Source organism: Mauremys mutica, chromosome 7 (genome assembly GCF_020497125.1).
Source record: "Mauremys mutica isolate MM-2020 ecotype Southern chromosome 7, ASM2049712v1, whole genome shotgun sequence".
NCBI classification, from domain to species: Eukaryota; Metazoa; Chordata; order Testudines; family Geoemydidae; genus Mauremys; species Mauremys mutica.
This window is the reverse complement of record NC_059078.1, coordinates 5,293,650-5,312,502: the sequence shown is the minus strand read 5'-3', so window position 1 is coordinate 5,312,502 and position 18,853 is coordinate 5,293,650. Positions and strand designations below refer to the sequence as shown.

The window sequence follows — 18,853 nt, the reverse complement described above, 5'->3', positions numbered from 1 at the left end:
CTTTTTGCTGCTGGGGGCGGCAAAAATCCTGGAGCCGGCCCTGCAAGTCACTTATGGATAAGGCAACTGTAGTTGACAAAAATGTTACTTTTGGGACAAACAGCAACACTTTTTGGCTTAGTTGCCATGACACAGACTCAAGTGACCCTGCAATACGGTTTGGGATAGTATCTGGTAAAGGCTTTCGCATTTGCTGCAACTTGTGACTCAGCTACTGATTGCTTCTAAAGGAAGCAATTATACCTTTTCTATTTCAAATGGTAATGTTATGTTGCCTTTCAGAAAATTAAAGCACTGACGATTACTCCATAGTAATAGTGCTAATTCATTTCCTCTACATTATCTGTATTTATTGATCATGTTCCCTTTGCCAAGCATCTGAGGACTTGTGCATCGTTTATACACATAGTTAACGGTAATCAGTTCCCAACAGAAAGCCTTCAACAGGCAGCATTTGGAGATATTAGAGAGGGCACCTTGTGGCAATCATGATATCTTCCCCAAGCCAACGTTCATTGTAAAAGAAAAGGCGTGCTACAGTCTAATGGCAACATGTGTTGCCAAGTATCAAGTCTAAAGTATTAAACACACATCCCACAACCCAAACACATTCCTGGAGGGCCCCATCTCAGTAACAGGTAGGAAAACCCTTCCCAGACGCCTTCCCTCACATAGCTGGAGGTACAGTCTCTGCAGGATCCCCTATTCATTTATGGATTTCAAGTGATGTCAAGGAGTCTTTCCATGCACTTTTCTTGAAAAATTCCAGAGTTCTGGATGCAACACACAAATGCTTCTGCTTCATCCACAAGCTTCAAGGAGAGACAGAAAACAGGCAAAGGAAACGCATGTTAAACCTACCAATGATTATTTTATCGACTCCATCCTGTATGTTGGACGTTGGCTTCACTCACACCTTTTATTGTCATTGACACCCATGCAAAGGGGATGTAAAATGCTATGGCGGTAGAACGGTAGCACCGGCCATCCACTGCACAGTGGCTTAAGTGCCAGCGCAAGGTGCAGAGCAATGGAGAATCAGACTCTCTCGTTACTTAACAATCTTTAAAAGTGTGTTTCTATACTGGATATTCACCAAATGAATTTTCAGATTTAGGGACTAAACAGAAAGTTTTAGACTTACAGGATATAGTGTATTATGGACTTCAGGCTGCAGAAGACATAAAATACGTCACAATATGCTGAAGAAAATTAAAGTTCTAAAGAGATTAATTTTCTCCCTTTTAGGCAACAGGAACGATCATTTTGCATTTGTCCCCGCTCAGGGTTCCAACACACCTCAGCTAATTAGGAAAAACACTTAACTGTGGAGCCAAGGCTGAATTCTAGCAGTGCTATTGCCTTGTGGTTAATATTGTTGATGACAACCTGTACAACATGACAGCTGTCCAGCCCATGACAGGGACTGTCGTTATGGACAGACGTGATTAGAACTACTACACTGCCTCTGCCAAGAACGAGTTTTGAAATAAGAGCTGGTGACACTTCATTGTAGTACAATAGCAACACTGGGCTTCTGAAGGATTTGAAATAAAAGTGACATTACCAAGGGGCAAATTGTTTGATGGGCTAAATATTCTTGAAAGCAGCAAAGAGTCCTGTGGCACCTTATAGACTAACAGACGTATTGGAGCATGAGCTTTTGTGGATGCATCCGACGAAGTGGGTATTCACCCACGAAAGCTCATGCTCCAATACGTCTGTTAGTCTATAAGGTGCCACAGGACTCTTTGCTGCTCTTACAGATCCAGACTAACACAGTTACCCCTCTGATACTAAGTATTCTTAGGGCATGTCTACACGGCCCTGCAATCGCAAAGGTGTGATTTTTAAGCACACTAAATTGATCCCTGTGGGCCCAGCTGGGGCACTTTACCAGAGCTCAGTTTCAAACAGTGCTACATCGAAGAGCACTAGGAAAGTTTTAGCGAACACCAACAAAGTCTACACAGACCAATTTGTGCCCAACATGGTAGAGCACTTACAAATCACACCCCTGGAGTGTGCATCGTTGGTCTGTGTAGACAAGCCCTTTAGTCCCGAGTTATCAGACAGCCTACATCATGGAGCACAACAAGTTCCATAGCAAAGGGCCATTCAATGATGACTACGGAAGAGAGATGGAGTCACATTTAAAAAGACTGCATATGTTAAACATAATTATTTGTATTCTGGTATTGCAGAGTGGCCTCAGATCCATTGTGCCCACACACACACCTTGCCTAGAGGAGCTTACAGTCTAGGTACAAGAAAGTCTTTGCTGAAGATACTAGGGATCACAGACAGCAGTGTAGTGTGTAGTGCATCAGCACAAGGCCTAGACATATGAGGGGCGTATGTGGGTCTTTGGGGGTGCACAGACCTTGAAATTAATTGGCACAGGGGGTGCATTTCATGCACCAAACTTCTTTGCTGCTCTGGATGTTGGATGCCCCAGGTACCACAGTGAGCGGTTGTGATGAGGTATGTACAGGGTGCTCCACTCACCGCTGGGCTGGCGCCTCCTCCTGATCACTCTGGGGATTAGCTCTCAAGGCCGACCCCCCGTCCGCAGTTTGCACGCCGTGACTCCAACTCTGGTCTGCAGCTTCTCTTGCTCCAGGACCCTCAACGTCTCCTTCGTGACTTAGCCCTCCAGCTAGGTGTGTTCCCCCTCCTGGGGTACAGTCCATCACTAGTCCTAGGCAGTCCTCCCGTTCACTGCCTCAGTTCTATGCCATGCCCCAATCTCTCCCCTGAGTTCCAGTCCAGGGACCCTCAACCCAACAGTTCTGGGGTTTCTTCTCCTAGCCCTCACTGCTCCTTCCCTGGACTGCTTCTTACACTTCTGGTTCCTCTCCTGTCATGGGGCGTACCAGCTCAAACCTTCCTTCCTCCCTCCCTCTTCCCAGGAACTGACTGCTGCCTGCCTTCCTGCAGCCTCTCCCAGCAGCCCATCTGTTGCCAGCTATCTGGCTTTATACAGGCCCCACCTGTTTCTGTACAGGTGAGCCTGTTCCTCTAACTGGGGCTTTCTCCTCAGCCTAGAATCTATCAGGTTAATTGGCCCATCTGGCCTCCATTAACCTCATCACACCCGCACACGGGGCCTGAGGGGCCCGTTAGGGTACTGGACTGCACCTGGAGGGAGGGCCAAGCCTAAAGAACAAGCAGCCCAGCTGAGCAGGAGTAGGCTGGATTATAAAACCAGGACGTTTGCAGCAGAAAGGAGCTCCAGGGAGACCGTCTACAGTTAGTCTGTGGGAGCAGAGAGAAGGGGAGGTGTCAGCCTAAAAGGAAATTAGCCCTGGAAGAAGGGTCAACCCCAGAGGAGTTGTGGGGAAAGGAAGCCTGAGAGGCTTAGGTAGGAAAAGCCCAGGGAAACAGCAGTAAGGGGGTAGGACTGCGACCTGTTCTTGAGTGCCCCTGTAGCAGGGTGCTGGTGCAAAGGCACCTAATTAGCCCCTGCTCAGCCAGCCCCAATCAGGGCAAATAGATAGGGGCTGGGAAGAAGCCTGGTGCCTGGCCTTTGGAATTGGCTGCACCTGCGGGCCTGAGGGTTCAAGGGCTATGAAGGGTGGCTGGCAGCCAGAAGAAGGGGGAAATGGCCAGAGGAAGGTCAGTCTCCAGGCTGAGGGCAGACTCTGTTTAGGAGAGGAGATTATCAGGCCTGCAAGCTCTGTATATAGTGTAACACCGCCCGGTGGTGGGAGAACTTTGTGTAAATAAAGCCACGGGTGCTGCAGAACTAGAAACCTCTGAGCTTTATTGGGGCAGCCAGGGGGCCCCGGGAAGAGGGGCGGGCAAAGGACTTGTCACAGCCCTCTATTAACTATTTACATAAAAAGTTAAGTAATGCTAGGGGGTTCCCTCCCCCCCCCCCCCCACACCCCTCTCATGTATCGATCACTCCTGTACACATTACATTTAACACCATACCGGGGCACTGGGTCAGTAATAACGCGGAGGGGAAAGTGGCACCTGCTGAAACACCAAAGCCATGTATTGCAGTCTCTCCTTGGAGGTCTATCGCAAGAACCGATCAGGCCTGAGTCAAGTTAGCTGATGGGGGCTCTGAAGGGCATACAGCCCAAGGTGACATGGCTGCCGGCACATTGAAGTAGCCTCATGGCAAAGATTTACTTCAAAGTCTGGATTATTCACCCTTCGTGAACTGGCAACGTGATCAGATCAAAAATGAAGATCTGAAAGCAAGTCCGGGTGTTGTGGGGTGAAGTCTGTCATGTCTATAAAAAAGATTTCTATGGATGATTTCTCTAGGTACGATTATTTACTATGGTTGGATATGTTGCACTACACTGTTTACATTAGAAACCTGCTCAAACTGAGCAGGGAGATTTTGACTGGACATTGAAGAGTCTAGTCACTGAGCATCACCTCCAAGTAGTAACTGGCTGTTCAGAATTCTCAATTTGTAACATCTTTTTATTCACCACAAAAACGTTATACACCTTTACCCACTATGCATTTAGATTTATCTTTAAATGCTAAATTCATTATGTGGACAGCCAGGCATTTGCTGACAGTATATTATTTTCAAATAATAGGAACACAGCAATATTGTGCTGTCGAAGCAAATTTTTCTAGAAATGCAATTGTCTTTGGATGACTGAATCTCAGTTTGCACTATTTAAGAACATTCTGATAAATAGTTTAAATAGACAAAATTGACATTTTCATTGCGTTCTTAATAGATCATCATCATCACCACTGATACACATTCCCAGAGGTACCTCAGGAAGCTGTCCCATGTAGTAACCAAAAGAGACCTCATTTCTTGATACGCAGTAAATAAAAACGAACACATTTCACGTTCATTCAACACTGACCACTAGTCCAAAGACAACACTCCGTTTACACTGAGTGCAGGAAATGAGATGGTAGATGGTCTGCAAATTAACTCAGCATCCAAATAAGAGGAACTCAGCATTTTACTCAGCTCTAGGTCTAGTACTTTAAATTTGCCAACCTGAGATTTCCTCAAGGGAATACTGGGCTCTCAGGGCAAGCAAGTCACAAGAGGAGATTCTAGCTCAAAGCCATATTTAGTTTTAGACCCAAGGACTACAGGCTTGATCCAAGCAAAGATTTTTTTAAACAACATAGGACTTGATTTTAGGGTATGTTGCAGGTCACACAATCTACTAAGAAATCTTCTCTGATGTAACATCAGTCAAACAGTGTTAGGCTGGATCCTGAGTTAACTATTCATGCTGCCTCTGGAGCAGCCTGGGAAGGAGACGGACTTGCTGTTACAATCTTCCTGCTGCTCTGAGGAGTGGGTTTCTGCCTGGCTCAGCACATGACTGATGTGCTGGCACAGCTGGGCTGCCCAGCATGTTGGGGAGGGTAGAGCTGAGGCTCCGCCCTTTTTACCCACCTACGCAAAGTGGTGGTGGTGGAAAACAGTCCCTGTGCAGAGCCATCTTCCTCTTCCACAGGTGTATATTATATATTACAGCACATGGTAAGGCAACTCCCATCTTGTCAAGTTGGGGGGTCAGTGCTAACGAGGCCAATTCAAACAGGGTGGAGGTAGCCTACTCCCAACAGTTGACAAGAAGGGGTGAGTATCAACAGAGGGAACATGCATCTGATGACGTGGGTATTCATCCACGAAAGCTTATGCTCCAATGTATTTGTTAGTCTATTAGGTGCCACAGGACTCTGTTGCTTTTAACATAGGGAAATTTACTTTTTGTAGTGACCCAGCCACTCCCAGTCTTTATTCAGGCCTAATTTGATGGTGTCAAGTTTGACAATTAATTCCAGATCTGCCATTTCTGGTTTTGAAGCTTTTTTGTTGAAGAATGGTCACTTTTAAGTCTGTTATTGAGTGTCCAGGGAGACTGAAGTACTCTCCTACTGTTTTTTCCCCTCTGTTGATACTCACATCTTCTTGTCAACTGTTGGAAATGGGCCACATCCACCCTCGTTAGCACTACAAAAAGTAATTTCCCCTTTGTTGATATTCATCCCTTCTTGTCAACAGTTGGGAGTAGGCTACATCCAACCTGTTTGAATTGGCCTCATTAGCACTGACCCCCCACTTGGTAAGGTAACTCCCATCTTTTCATGTGCTGTAATATATATACCTGCCTACTGTATTTTTCACTCCATGCATCTGATGAAGTGGGTTTTAGCCCACAAAAGCTTATGCCCAAATAAGTATTGCAGAGTTTTCCCAGCTCTCTCTCAGACATCAATATACATGAAGGGCTATAACAGCTTCTGAGTGCTTTGCTATGAGCCATGAAGGGAGAGACTGTTTCAGAATAATTAGCATTTCATTTCCTGTGAAAGTTCTCTCTTTATTTTAAATACAAAGAACTGGCTTAACGTTCTGACACAAACTGACCAATGCCAGGCTGTTCAAAGTCAGAGCACATGTCCTCCTTAACGTTAACCTTCATGCTATGTTAGCAAAGTATGATTTAAAAGGCAGGGCACCAGCCTTTAATCAAACGACTGGGCTTTTATCACACTGAGCATTTTTCAAATTTCAGTCATTTGCTCTGCATTGTGGAGCCCACTGACAACACACAGGTGACAAATGGTGACAGACAAAATGTGGTACTAGAGAGTGAGATGAAGTATGGGCATAAGAAAGCCATGTAATGGAGGCCAGAGACAGACGGGCAGAATGGGTGGATGGTACTAGTGGAGTGATGCAGCTGTACAGTCCATCGTGCAGTGACAATAGCACATAGGCCCCTTTAAATAGTGTCCTTTCCAGGGAGATGGACAAGCTGAATCTGATAAAGATAAAGCCAGGAGTTAAAAACAAATACATTGGTCTGTGCTTCACGTCCTCTGTTACATTTAAGAGTTGAAGTTCAAAACTAGCCACTCAGGATTGTCTCAGACCGACACTGCCCCTGGCTCCCTAGCATCTCAAAGGTATCGTTTCCCTGACAGGCCCATCATCAGCTGGCCCGGGGCCTGGAAGCTGTTAGCTTATTAAAGCCCCATTACAGCAGCTCACATTAACCTAATTAACCACAATTATGACCCCAGATACTTGCTTGATTAGACAGCAAAGCCAGTTTCTCACAATTTTTGAATTCATTCCTGCACTGTCCACAGAACCCCCAACAGTTCACTCTTCGTGGAGAAAGAGAAACAGTTCAGGAAGTTCTGATGAGCCCGCACCAAAAGTTTCTCGTTTTTCCTGTAGGTGGAGCTTTAGTTTTATTTCCCCATAGCTTCAGGTTGCTGACTGCAGCCCCTCACACCCATCCTGAATCTACAGCCTTCTTCAAGGCCACCATCCTTGCCACACGAGTTATAATAGTGCCTCCTCTGTCATCACAGCATTTGCATGACTGAAAATACAATCAGAAAGTAACACCAAGCTACTTTAGGCAGCACACAGTCTATTCAGGTCGCCTGCGAGCACTCAGTTTGGCCAAACCAACATAGCATTGAGTATGATTAGCTGTCCACAATGGGTCACATTTCATTCAAGAGAAGAGTAGAGAACAACATCCAGTCTTCTGACAGTGGCCAATGCCAGGGGCTTCAGGGGAATGAACAGAACAGGCAAACACTGAGTGATCCATCCCCTGTTATCCACTCCCAGATTCTGGCAGTCAGAGGCTAGGGACACCCAGAGCATAGGGTTGCCCGAATTGTACTACTGGCAGATGATTAGCATTAGAGAACTTGGGGAGAGAGAGAGAGAGAAAGATATGCTTGCTACCTAATAAGCCCCATACCCATTGACTGTTGCATAAACAGCTCATTAGGTCTGGTTAAGGTACAGCAGTCACACAGGGGTATTTAGTATTCTCTGGATTCAGCAGTTGCTCATGTTATACCTCTTTTGACCGCAGGTGACTGAAGTCTTTTCTTTTGATGTTTCGCTGGGATGTTCTGCCAGGTACCTCTCCACTGCACTCCTTGGTGTCCTCACTCCAGACAAATTCTGGAAACACAACTGATAGGCAAAAGACAGTGGATTCCCCTGTTAACATGGAAATGTGACTCCCATTCAACCAAACCACAGAGCACATGACTTTCCCGCAGCATTCCGGAGACAGAGCATTCAGCCACACAGGGAGAAGCCGGCTTTATTTTTAACATTGGTTTTGCAAGTGTAAAGTACTGATTAGTGCACGTCTACTGCTGCCTTCTACCGGATGGACTCAGAACTGCTCTACTGTGTGTCACACCCCTTAAGTTAACACCAAGTCAATCTCCTTTCATTCAAGCAACAGACCTGTACTTCCAGAACAGTGTGATCTGCATTGTCTCTTCTGAAGTGATGTGCAACATAGTGACAACCCAGAACTCGCAGGACACTATTTTTTGTTTATTCTTAATAATAGTGTAATGGCTGCATTGTGTCCAGCACAGATGAAAAAAGATATTCTCATTTTTAGATGCCAGATATTCATCATGCACCAGGAAAGTGCAAACCTGCACTGGAGTGGCACAGACCCTTGCCCCAGGCTGCTTGCACACTGCACTAGCATGTAGAATGGTGTAGTCATGTCTCCTCCTACAGCCAGCCAGCTTGGCAATGTGGTGTGGAGGGGCTTGGGGGCCCCATCCTTCTTCTAACCTCCTCCCTTCAGCGTGGTATGGACCCATAGAGTATTGGGAGTGAACAGTCCCTATGCTCAGAGACAGTGATTGTACTTGGCCCTGGCACAGATGGGTGAGGGGCAGCAAAAGGCAATTGGCATCCTCAGAGCTGCAATTCAGTCCATGGCTAATAACTGCTGAGCATTTTCAGTTTCATGAGTATCTTGACTAGTCAGCGCTAGCCTGCAGAGATTCAGTGATGGGAAAATGCCTGTAAGATCTACATTGTCAGTGATCAGCAAACTAAAGTGTTCCTGCATGTGCCTTAGCTGCTGAATTGCCATTTATTACATCAGTCCATAAATGAAAGTGGTCCCCAGTAAGGCTCAAACACATCTGGTTGCAAGACACCATTAGCTATACAGCGTGACTTTCTTTTGAATAGGTTTACACGACTGTCAGACAAGACAGCGCAGAGAGTGGCACAAAGACATTGTACTCCGAATACATTGGGCCAGTAAACCAGCAGGCTGCATCGCAGTAAGGAAGGGCACTGCATACAGCAGCTGAGGACCTGGCCCATTGAGGGAGAGGAAAGTTCAGTGGTAACTTCTGCGCTTGAAGAAGGGCTTTGTGAAGGGATAGAGGGTTGATGATCCATAGAGGAGCGACAGAGAAAGGCTACTCTAAAGAGCAGGTGCCGGGAAATATTTGTACAGCTTTAAGCTATTCCAGAACTGCTAATACAGGTTTCAGAGGGGGAGCCGTGTTAGTCTGTATCAGCAAAAACAACAAGGAGTCTTTGTGGCACCTTAGAGACTAACAAATGTATTTGGGCATAAGCTTTCGTGGGCTAGAACCCACTTCATCAGATGCATGCAGTGGAAAATACAGTAGCAGGTATAAATACACAGCACATGAAAAGATGGGAGTTGCCTTACCAAGTGGGAGGTCAGTCTAATAAGACAATTCAATTAACAGTAGGATACCAAGCGAGAGAAAAAAAAGTCACTTTTGCAGTGCTAGTGTTCCCCCTACAAATTGGAGCAGGATCTGGAGTGGGGACGGCTCTCACCACAAGAGCTGTGAGATGGTGAGAGAACGGACTCAGAAGAAGAGGACCAGTCTTACTGCGCGATTCACTGGATCTTAAAGGAGGATACCCAGCAATGTTTCACAGCTACGAAGCACAAGAAGAGCAAGAGGCATTGCAGTTAAGGCTGACATTCTTCCCTGAACCACTTCCCCCCATGTTCCCCTTTAAAAACAAGCTCTAACCGTCCTGTAAACCAAGCGCAGCCACGTGCTTTCCCATTGCATGGCAACCCTGGATGTCAAAGCTGATCCCTCCTAGGGTGCACCTCACCGGTGATTCACTAACTCTCCCTTCCTGGCTCAGTGCCCTGGGACCTCTCTTTAGCCTCCCCTACCCCCTTGTCTAGAGCTATCACAAAACCCGTTATTTTCCACTGGGAACAAAGAGAAGGAAGAATTGTATTGCAATGTTTTTCATTTAAAATTTACATTTTGATTTTTGAAAAATAACCTATTTTGGGGCTTGAGTTTTAGTTACTGGATTTTTCCCTCCCTCTACTTTTGGCCCCAAGTTCAATAAAATGAATTAAGTCCAAGGTAAGGCAGGTTCTTCACTTTTCCCACCCTCTTGAACTTCTCCAGCTCTGATACAGTTACAGAGCAGCAAGAGGAAAACAAAACGTTGTGGTTCTGCAAATCTGGAACCTGCCCATCGCTCATTCAGAGGGGTGGAAAAGGAGGGGAGGGGGGAAATCCCAAAGATTGAAAACCAAATAACAAACAAATTAAAAACTGAAGTTTGAATTTCAATTCAAAAATTCCCATTGAAAAAAAATCGAGAAGTGACATTTTTCCCAATAAAAGTTTCCTGATCAATGAAACTCCATTTATTGGCATGAAAACTCATTGACTGAAAATTTTCAGCCACCTGTTCACTTGACTATTCCACTCAAGTCCGTCACCTTGTGATGGTGGACAAGACTGTTGAGGCTGGGACCCAATGAGAAGGCTCTGATGAGAAAACATTCTCGCATGGGGATGTCAAGCTACCATCTGAACCCTTCCTTTGACCAGAGCAAAGACGCCTCCCCAGACCAGGCAGTCTACCATACTCTTACTAGCGTAAGAATCGAAAGCACTCATTTTTGGTTCTTTTTATATCTTTCCAGGTAATTATACTAATCCCAGACCCCTCCCTGAAGAATCATTAGCTAAAGGCTAACAGATCTTGTTTTGGAGATGCAGCTTTCAGCTCACTTTAGCATGTGTCATATGGGGTTGCTAGCAAATATTTGGCTCTCACGGTGTACACCTGTTTCAGGTTGTCTCTTGGGAAGAACTGGATCATTTTTCTGCAGTAATAATCCTTCTCTTGATGCAGTTAAAATTCACCTGCTTATTACAGACAAAATGGCAAAACAGCAAAACTAATTTCCAAAAAGGAACACTGCTGTTTTTATAGAGAAAACAAACATCTTTCTCTTATAATAAACTCATTATATTAAACTAGGAGATATTGTGAGTGCCGGATAGGATGGAGAAATCATTCAAAAGGCACCTGCGTGGGTTGGAAACTCCGATTTTTTAGTGAAGTTTGTTTTTCAACTTTCTGGTACCAGCTGAGGGTATACAGAAATACTAATATCTGAGCAAAGCTGATCTTATGGCATTTCCAGCTGGACCAACATCTAGTGCTAGAAGTCTCATGAGAGAAGCAATTCTTCAAAGATTTTCAGGCTAGAGCTAGAGAACAAAGAAGTTTGGATAAGATCATAGAAGATTAGGGTTGGAAGAGACCTCAGGAGGTCATCTAGTCCAACCCCCTGCTCAAAGCAGGACCAATACCAACTAAATCATCCCAGTCAAGGCTTTGTCAAGCCTGACCTTAAAAACCTCTAAGGATGGAGATTCCACCACCTCCCTAGGTAACCCATTCCAGTGCTTCACCACCCTCCTAGTGAAATAGTGTTTCCTAATATCCAACCTAGACCTTCCCCACTGCAACTTGAGACCACTGCTTCTTGTTCCATCATCTGCCACCACTGAGAAGATGACATTAAGCAACAAAACAGAACCTATGGACTGTAGGAGGACTTGTGTGACATTAGACAGACTATTAAGCCATTCCTGTAAGTAAATGGGCTACTTCCATTGTTCAAAAGGACTCATGATACCTAGTCTACTCACCAGCTGCTGCACACAGAACCCAAAGGTAGCTGTCTGTTGGCCTTCAGGGCACTGTGTGCAGTCAAACTTTGTTAGACAAATTTCGTCATAGCCATGCAATGAGTCATGGAGACAGACAATAACGCTCCCTTAGCTACAACAGTTCATTGATCTACCCATATGGTGAGCATGTGTGTGTTGCTTTTAAGTTAGCATAAAGAACCCAGATGTTATGGCTTATGGTGATGGATGCCACAGACATTTGAAAAATAAAACCAGCTCATCTTATTTAAATGTTTAGCCCACTGATACGAACCCTGTTTTATTATTTAAACCAGCAGATTAAATATTTTAATTCGCGTGAAAGTACTCATTCAAAACTTGGCAGGAATCTCATGTTTCAATGTAGCACACACACACACACACACACACTCTCTCTCCCTCCCCCCTCCCGCAGAAACGTATTCCCTGTTCATTCAGCAGAACAGGGGCATTTTTACTCTCTCCAGCATCCTTTCAGCACAGAGTCCTGCCTTTTAATTTTAAACTCTCATTGCATACTGGAAGGCAAGTGAGGAGAACACAAGACATTGGCTTGGACGTGTGTTTTCCTTATGCAAAACAGTTCAGATGGGCACAGCTCCTCAGCTGGTGTAAATTAATGTCAGTGAAGCTGTGCTGATTTGCACCAGCTGAGGAACTGGCCCTTCATTTATTTTTTTTTAAGCACTGTGGGTCAGATTCTCCATTGCATTACACTAGTTTCATGCGACTGTAAACATGGAACGGAGCAGCAGTGTGTTGAATCCTGTGTTCCATCATGTTCCAATAGTTCTGCATTGCTGCGCCTTCACCTACTTTGTATCATCATTAAATGATGCACTTGGTTCCTTTTGTTGTGATGAAAACATGTTCGACAAACTTCCCACATCCTTCTCAAACCCCAGTTGCAAGACAACCATCAACTCTTCTACATATCCAGATTTCACTAATTGGAACGCTTGGGAGCCGAACGCCTGCCTTTCATTTTCCACTGGAACGTACGAAGGGAAGGCCATCACACATTGCTGTAAAGCAGTAACATTAGCCCACATGATACAGCAGAGATTATTTTAAAGTTTTGCTGTGACTTCAGTTTGCTAATTCTAAGTGAAAGAAAACTAGACTTGAATCCAAAATGCTGCACCACTTCAGACATATCAAATCACTTCAGAAATGCTAAAAATGTACCAAAAGGACATCAGCATGTTTTTTTTAAAAGCACTGACTCCTATTTCTTTAGGCTACAATTTTTCAAGAGTCTAATTATTCTGAGTGCATCCTTTTGCACACTGCCTATGGAAGACACAGCAATACTGACGTACAGACTAGCCTCATGTGCCTCAAACACATTGGTGGTGCCGATGGAGTTCCTCTCCATCTTGTAGTCCCTGGGGAGCAGTGTCCCCCTTGTGTCCAGGCTGAAAGTCCTTGGAGACTTCAATGTTCCTGCAGTCAATGACTCTTCAAGTTAGCCCAAGAACCGGGTAGTTTCTGGCTCAACAGGTAAAGTTGGGCACAGTCTGGGTCCTGTCCTGGGCATGGAAAATAGGGATGACACTGAACATGATAACCATGTTATCTCCTTTGGTTTGAGGTCAGCAAGGCCGACCTTTGGTCCTGTTAGGCAGACCATCCATTTTATTGGTTCACCTTTTTATTCTGTCCAGAACTGTCAATACAATAGCTCTTAAACATACACACACTACTCCTAAGCAGTGAAATCCTGGTTCCGTTGACTTCCAAACTCCCATTGTTTTCACTAAAAAGCGACAAAGAGTCCTGTGGCACCTTATAGACTAACAGTCTGTTAGTCTATAAGGTGCCACAGGACTCTGTCGCTTTTTTACAAATCCAGACTAACACGGCTACCCCTCTGATTGTTTTCACTGAGGCCAGGATTTCACCCAAGGTGGGTGACCCATGACAGGTGAACAATGAAGGAAGGAAGCTAAGGATCCAGTGCCAGACATTATGGGCTGAACTTGCCCTCATAGCGTATAGAATTTTGGAAGATTTATGCCAGATATTCTAGGGGCAAACAGGGCAAAGCAGCCTTAATGGGCCCCTCTTAGTGTGGCTGGTCTCCTCATCACTGGTCCAATTTCACTCTCATTTTTACCAATGTAAGCCAGGAGTAGAGCCACTGAATGCAGCAGGAAGCATAGATGGATAAAAGCACTTTGGTTTAAAATAACCCATATACCAAATTTTAAATAATCTGAGAATGGTACCAAAAAAAAAAGCCTCCCCTAACTAAATGGGCTGATAATCACACCCACGCCTTCCCCTCCCATCACTTCCTCGATCCCACCAACCTGGTTCCATTATCTTCCACACCAATGTCACTGAGAGCAGAACTTGGCCCTAGTGGTAGTACAATTGTCTCTGTGTAGGTCACTCACATGGCCCTCCTCACCACAGCATCAATAATTCAAAGCAACAAACAGGTCAAGCCCCAGATTTTGATCTGTGCAACTACCATGACAGCTGGACTCCTCTGGGGCCATGCAGATCATGACGCCCAGGATGTAGCCTCTGAGAGCTGGGAAACAAAAGAGTCTCAACGGATGGGTTCTGGCAATGGAACAACCTTCCAGAGGAGATCAGATGAATCCAGTCTGACCATCTTTAGGAAACATTACAAAGCCTTCCTCTTCGAGAGAGCCTTTCCACCAGAAGTGACCCACACAATTCAAACACTGCTTTATTCTCAGCCCCCAAACAACCTATTCCAAGCAGAGTTCTAGAAAGAAGAAACGCCCGAGACACCTTTAAATCCACTTGGAACTTTGCTATTGATTTTACATGGAAGGCACTCAGCTACCATTGGCCATTATCTCCATAGCACCTGTGTGAAGCAGAGAAGTATTATACCCATTATACAGATGGGGAACAGAGAGAGGCACAGGGCAGATTAAGTGGCTTGCCCAAGGACACAGATGAAGTCTGTGACTGAGATGGGAACTGAACTAGGTCTTTGAGGGCTAAGTGCCCTATCCTCTAGGCCACCCTTCTAATTCATGAGGGTGTTCCACTGCCTGACCTGGCTTCCTATTTGAGGTACAACACAGTGTATTGGTTTGGATTCAAATTGTTTCCATTATAGATACTTAGCTTATGTCTACATTGCACACTAAGCCCAGGATCTGACTTGGGCTCAAACCTAAGCCCCCCTTCCATCGCCCTCAAATCAGTTTGACTTGGACCAGTAAGCAGTCAAGGCCCAGGTCCTAGGTCCCTGCTGGAGAGGGAGGAAGGTGAATCCTTCCAACTTCTGCTGTGACTCGGATCTAAGCTCCGTCATTTTGTAGTGTGGACACAGCTCTAGTTGCAGACCCAAATCCGAAGTTCTGCACAGTGCAGTTATGGATGCAAAAGCATGGCCGTAAGACCTGGGTCCAGCAACATTCAGTGTACATTGAACATTAGTTTAGGGTGCTTGTTAAAATTTGTAGTTTGTTTGGCCTTGCTGCTCACAATTATGTATGCAAATTGCATCTCACTTTGGATTCTGTATTCAGCTTAGCCCACCCCAAATGCTAAAGAGTCAAAAAAAACAAAAACAACCTCCCCCCGCCCCCCAGAATGCAATCAGGAGATTGGCCAATATAGGTACAACTCAAAGTTTTTTCCTCCAAGGAATTCACTAGTGCTGCATTGTGCCACACATTCCAAAAAGGAACATTCAGAGAAATAAGTAAAGGTAAATTCACTGGGACAGTCCAGGCATGGGAGAACACATCGGATGATAAACTTAGAGTGCCCTTGTTGATACTAGACTAATGCTAAATACTACATGATCTGCTTATTAATGTCAAGTTTTATATAGAAACTGTTATTCCTTAAGGAATATGCTATTTTTTGCCAGAGGGAAATTGATGATCTCATCCATATAATTCAGTTGTATATAGAATGAGGTATTAATATTATAAATTAATTTGTTGAACACCATGATCTGTTTTTAATTTGAGTTCCTTATTACAGTTTGTTCTTGCTGCCTAATAAAGTCTGTCAGTGAAAGAATCAGACTGTTTCTTCTAGCATGAGATTAGTTGAATATGTAGGAAATTTCTTGTAGAACTAAACTAACCATTTCTTTTTCTATTCATTACTATTTCTTTCTTTAATTAGACTAAAGTCCATGAAATTCTTACTGCAGAGGACAGATCCTTAGCCAGGGTAAATAGTCTCATCTTCAACCGGCCTAAGGAATCAGTTCCCGCCAAAGATCTGCTCCCAGACCAGGTTACATACCTTGAATGCAAACTAACATTTCCAGCTGCACACAGCGTTAAACCACGTTATACAGGCACTGCTTCTGCAATCTGCATTAATGTGTAGTCCCGATGAGAGTCCTCACATTTTCATTCATAGATTCCCAGGCCAGAAAGGATCATTGTGATAATCTAGTCTAGCCTCCTGAGGCCAGAGAACTTCCCCAGAATAATGCCTAGAACAGATCTTTTAGAAAAACAGCCAATCTTGATTTTAAAACTGCCAGCGATGGAGAACCCATCACGACGTTTGGTAAGCCACTCCAATTGTTCATTACTCTCACTGTTAAAAATTTATGCCTTATTTCCATTCTAAATTTGTCTAACTTCAGCTTCCAGCCATTGGATCATGTTACATCTTTCATGAGGCAGGACTACAGAATCCAGCCCTTAATGTAGCAGGTACATACTAATTCAATTGACTCTGGGGTCAAGCAAATGATCTACTGGGTTTGGAAAATGTATCTGTCCATGCAGAATGTGACAGCCTGTGTGTTCCGGGTCAGCCCCAGAGTCCCAGCCCTAACTCTTCTGCTTATTGAAAAAAACCAAAAACCAAAAATCCCAAACCAAACCAGCCTGATGTTTTCAGTGGTGGAATGAGGATTTCTCCCCCCGCCCTCCAGCTTCTCTCCTTTTGTCAATTTCCTCCTCTTCGGATACTGCTAATCCTTGGAATGTTTAATTGTGCCATGCAATAGCACAGCAGTCCCCAAACTTTTCACGGTTGTGCCCCCCCCCCTTATCCCTGTCTGCAACCACCTCTCTGAACCGGGGCCACAGCTGGGGGGTGGGTCTGGGGCCAGGAGCAGGGCTGCAGCCAGGGGCTAAGTCTGGGGTGGGAGCAGAGCCGCAGCCAGGCTGCGGTGAGGGCTGGAAGCTGGGCCCGGCAGGCTCAACTCCTGGCCCCACCCCCAGCCTCAGACCTGGGCCGGGAACAGAACCGTGGCCAGCTGGGGACGCAAGAGCCGGGGACGTGGCTGGGGGCAGGACCTGAGCAGAGCTCGGGGCGGGGAGGGGCTGGGTGGTGCTCCCTCCCTGCACCTTGTGGGGGTTGTCCTGGACCCCGACATGCCCCCTGGATGTTCCTCCGTGGCCCCCTAGGGTCACACCCCGCAGTTTGGGGACGTCTGCAATAGCCATGCTGCTGCTGAGATGCATGAATTCCAGTAAGTGTGTCAGCCTCTCCTCCTTAGCCTTTTTCTCTTTTTTTTCCAGGGGTGGCCTGCAGATGGGTGGCCCAGCCATCAGCACCCACAGTGAATCGCTGGCACTTGGTGCATTTCTGCCATTTTGTTTCCCAAGCTGGTGTAGCCACATGGGCTTTAGCATCTTACCAGGGCAGAGCTGTCCCAGCTCTGGCAGGTACTCCATGGCAGACAGTGTCTTTCGCAGGCCTGCAGCTTTTAATCCCCAGACAAGCCATACAGAAAATATACAGGAAGGCACGTTTTGCAATGAGGGTCATTTACCGTGACACTTATTCTCTATTGATCTGACCACTCCTGTGGCAGGAGGCCAGCTGGCCCCTGCGTGTTGTCAGCGGGCTAGCTAGGATGGCAGAGTGCAGCACGGTTTGAGTTTGTATATTTAAGCACAAGTTTGGGCTCTGATCCTGAAAGTTGCTCTGCACAAGCAGACTTCTGTACCCACCAGGAGCCCCACTATCATCAACGGGGGTTTGCCCACTCTGATTTGGGGGAGGGGTTAAAAGCAAATATACCGGAAAAGACTTACTTGCCTCTAGTCTGAAGGCTCCTGAACGCCCATTGATTTCTGCAAGTAGAACCACCACCAGACCAGGCCCTTATGCTCCTCCAGACAAGCGGCTGCTCGCAGCGAGGAGTATGAAGAGAACAATAAAATGGAGACAGGATGGGCGTGAAATCCCTAGGAGAGCATGTGCATTGCCATAGAGCTCAGAGAACACAATGGCCACGTGACCGCCCAGCGCGCAGGAAAGCACCAAGAAACACACAGGGGCAGAACATCCGACTTCCGTTGCTATGAGCAGCACCATGAACATTTAACAGATGCTGCCCTCCAGTGAGGACCCGCGGCAGATCCGGGGGTGCAATGAGTGGGGATGCCAAAGGAACAAACTCTCTCTCACCATTGTTCCCCCCCCCAGTTAATCCTTCTTAAGAGAGACAGTTGGGGCCTTTCCTGTGTATCTCTGGAACTGGAACGTTGCTTCCTGAGTGTCCCCTTGTGGGGAGAGTTTCCTCAGGAGCAGCCTCCCTCTCTTCTGCCCCTTACAGATTCCCCTCAGCCTTTCTTGGAAGTCCTACCACCCTCCGCCTGGGGTGGGTTTAGTGCCCACAAACCATCCTCCCTCCCCCAATAAAGCCCATCACTGCAATCCAAAGGTTGATCCTTACCTCTGGCTCCTCTACTATTCACATGGAGCTCCTCCCCAGCCACAGCGGGCTCTCCACAGGGTCACGTCTCAGAGCTCTCCGTCCCTGGAGTTCGGCTATCTAGCGCCCTTCTCTCCCTTCCTTGGTCCTGTCCCAGGGAGAAGGCCGTCTATATACTGCCCTCCTCTGGAGGGCACCTCCTGATTGGCTGGAAGAGAGGGGATCCCGGCCCTCCCCTACACTACAGGGCTCCTGATCCCAGACCCTTAAAGGATCAGTGTCCTGGGGTTCCCCCCCATCCATCTCCTATTTCCTCAGGACCACTTCCTCTCTTCCACTATCAGGCCATTTCCTGGGCTTTTGTGCATTCCAGCTCCCTGGGATGAGGACTTCTGTCCCCTCTACTCTTAAAGGGCCAGTATACCC

The 18,853-nt window shown here is 46.1% G+C and overlaps 1 long non-coding RNA gene across 1 annotated transcript; it reads right to left on the bottom strand.

Annotated features, from left to right (window-relative positions):
* Positions 1-6,356: 6,356 nt before the first annotated feature.
* LOC123373915 lies at positions 6,357-17,891 on the bottom strand. The gene is made up of 3 exons (XR_006580937.1): positions 17,805-17,891; positions 7,842-7,960; positions 6,357-6,776 (listed from the first exon to the last, which is right to left on the bottom strand). It is a non-coding gene; the product is annotated as an uncharacterized LOC123373915 (long non-coding RNA).
* Between the last annotated feature and the right edge of the window lie 962 nt (positions 17,892-18,853).